Source organism: Hippocampus guttulatus, chromosome 20 (assembly GCF_054856545.1).
Source record: "Hippocampus guttulatus isolate MCC_2025c chromosome 20, RoL_Hgut_1.0, whole genome shotgun sequence".
Taxonomy (NCBI): Eukaryota; Metazoa; Chordata; class Actinopteri; order Syngnathiformes; family Syngnathidae; genus Hippocampus; species Hippocampus guttulatus.
The window spans coordinates 11862501-11865000 of record NC_141280.1 but is presented as its reverse complement, the minus strand read 5'-3'; the positions used below and the strand labels follow the sequence as shown (position 1 = coordinate 11865000).

General features: G+C 51.3%; 5 non-coding genes across 5 annotated transcripts in view; all 5 read left to right on the top strand.

Moving 5' to 3' along the window:
- LOC147188662 (5S ribosomal RNA) overlaps nt 1-99 on the top strand; it is a 119-nt gene extending 20 nt beyond the window's left edge. Inside the window, exon 1 of the ribosomal RNA XR_015098458.1 lies at nt 1-99. This exon is cut by the window's left edge and continues 20 nt beyond it. This is a non-coding gene — a ribosomal RNA (5S ribosomal RNA).
- Nucleotides 100-574: 475 nt separating this feature from the next.
- On the top strand, nt 575-693 carry LOC147188661 (5S ribosomal RNA). The gene has a single exon (XR_015098680.1). It is a non-coding gene; the product is annotated as a 5S ribosomal RNA (ribosomal RNA).
- Nucleotides 694-1053: 360 nt separating this feature from the next.
- LOC147188660 (5S ribosomal RNA) lies at nt 1054-1172 on the top strand. The gene has a single exon (XR_015098313.1). It is a non-coding gene; the product is annotated as a 5S ribosomal RNA (ribosomal RNA).
- Nucleotides 1173-1535: 363 nt separating this feature from the next.
- On the top strand, nt 1536-1654 carry LOC147188659 (5S ribosomal RNA). Its single transcript, XR_015098679.1, has one exon. It is a non-coding gene; the product is annotated as a 5S ribosomal RNA (ribosomal RNA).
- Nucleotides 1655-2133: 479 nt separating this feature from the next.
- LOC147188658 (5S ribosomal RNA) lies at nt 2134-2252 on the top strand. Its single transcript, XR_015098678.1, has one exon. It is a non-coding gene; the product is annotated as a 5S ribosomal RNA (ribosomal RNA).
- The last annotated feature ends 248 nt before the right edge of the window (nt 2253-2500 follow it).

The window sequence follows — 2500 nt, the reverse complement described above, 5'->3', positions numbered from 1 at the left end:
GAGAACGCCCGATCTCGTCCGATCTCGGAAGCTAAGCAGGGTCGGGCCTGGTTAGTACTTGGATGGGAGAGCGCATGGGAATACCAGGTGCTGTAAGCTTTTGCACCCACCTCCAATTCACAACACAAATCACTGCTCTTGCCTAAAATTTTGGCTTTCATTTGTCATTCAACTTTCACTTATCCTGTGTTTTGAAATCGTTTCCTTCAAGTTGATTTGACAGATCAACGTCTCTTTGGAATAAAATAATGTCCAACAGAGGGAGCCGTCTGCACGCTGCTCGGTCATGATAGCACTTGGACAAGAAGCAGCTTGGGATTTCCGCCTGCTGGATGCTTTTGCACCTCCACTGGAAAAGCAAAATTTTGCAACAGACATCAAGTACCGAGGAGCTGCGTGCTCGCAGCGGACCGTATGCGAGCCTGACAGGCTGAGCGCTCACACCACCACGGGAGCGGGCCCCTCCTTCGTGCACCCGCGAGGAGGTGAATAATTAAAAAAAAAATTCACCCCACTATTCCGACCCGGAAGTGCCCTGTCAGCTATAAAGGGGACAATTTTAACTTCTTTTCTCGCTTACGGCCATACTACCCTGAGAACGCCCGATCTCGTCCGATCTCGGAAGCTAAGCAGGGTCGGGCCTGGTTAGTACTTGGATGGGAGACCGCCTGGGAATACCAGGTGCTGTAAGCTTTTGCACCCACGTGAACACTCTTTCACCTTATTTTGCGCTTCCTTTTCTCCACTTTTTCACCTCAGCCTTAACTGGGAGAGCCACAACGTTGAACTGACATTTTTAAATCTCTTATTGATGTGTTGCACCTCCGCTGGAAAACCACACTTTTGCAAAAGACATCAAGTACCGAGGAGCTGCGTGCTCGCAGCGGACCGTATGCGAGCCTGACAGGCTGAGCGCTCAAACCACCACGGGAGCGGGACCCTCCTTCGTGCACCCGCGAGGAGGTGAATAATTTAAAAAAAAAATTCACCCCACTATTCCGACCCGGAAGTGCCCTGTCAGCTATAAAGGGGACAATTTTAACTTATTTTCTCGCTTACGGCCATACTACCCTGAGAACGCCCGATCTCGTCCGATCTCGGAAGCTAAGCAGGGTCGGGCCTGGTTAGTACTTGGATGGGAGACCGCCTGGGAATACGAGGTGCTGTGAGCTTTTGCACCCACGTGAATACTCTTTCACGTTATTTCGCGCTTCCTTTTCTCCACTTTTTCACCTCAGCCTTAACTGGGAGAGCCACAACGTTGAACTGACATTTTTAAATCTCTTATTGATGTGTTGCACCTCCGCTGGAAAAGCACACTTTTGCAACAGACATCAAGTACCGAGGAGCTGCGTGCTCGCAGCGGACCGTATGCGAGCCTGACAGGCTGAGCGCTCAAACCACCACGGGAGCGGGCCCCTCCTTCGTACACTCGGGAGGAGGTGAATAAATGAAAAAAATTCACCCCACCACTCCGCCCCCGACCCGGAAGTGCCCTGTCAGCTATAAAGGGGACGATTTTCACTTCTTTTCTCGCTTACGGCCATACTACCCTGAGAACGCCCGATCTCGTCCGATCTCGGAAGCTAAGCAGGGTCGGGCCTGGTTAGTACTTGGATGGGAGACCGCCTGGGAATACCAGGTGCTGTAAGCTTTTGCACCCACCTCCAATTCACAACACAAATCACTGCTCCTGCCTAAAATTTTGGCTTTCATTTGTCATTCAACTTTCACTTATCCTGTGTTTTGAAATCGTTTCCTTCAAGTTGATTTGACAGATCAACGTCTCTTTGGAATAAAATAATGTCCAACAGAGGGAGCCGTCTGCACGCTGTTCGGTCATGATAGCACTTGGACAAGAAGCAGCTTGGGATTTCCGCCTGCTGGATGCTTTTGCACCTCCACTGGAAAAGCAAAATTTTGCAACAGACATCAAGTACCGAGGAGCTGCGTGCTCGCAGCGGACCGTATGCGAGCCTGACAGGCTGAGCGCTCAAACCACCACGGGAGCGGGCCCCTCCTTCGTGCACTCGGGAGGAGGTGAATAAATGAAAAAAATTCACCCCACCACTCCACCCCCGACCCGGAAGTGCCCTGTCAGCTATAAAAGGGACAATTTTCACTTCTTTTCTCGCTTACGGCCATACTACCCTGAGAACGCCCGATCTCGTCCGATCTCGGAAGCTAAGCAGGGTCGGGCCTGGTTAGTACTTGGATGGGAGACCGCCTGGGAATACCAGGTGCTGTAAGCTTTTGCACCCACGTGAACACTCTTTCACGTTATTTCGCGCTTCCTTTTCTCCACTTTTTCACCTCAGCCTTAACTGGGAGAGCCACAACGTTGAACTGACATTTTTAAATCTCTTATTGATGTGTTGCACCTCCGCTGGAAAAGCACACTTTTGCAACAGACATCAAGTACCGAGGAGCTGCGTGCTCGCAGCGGACCGTATGCGAGCCTGACAGGCTGAGCGCTCAAACCACCACGGGAGCGGGCCCC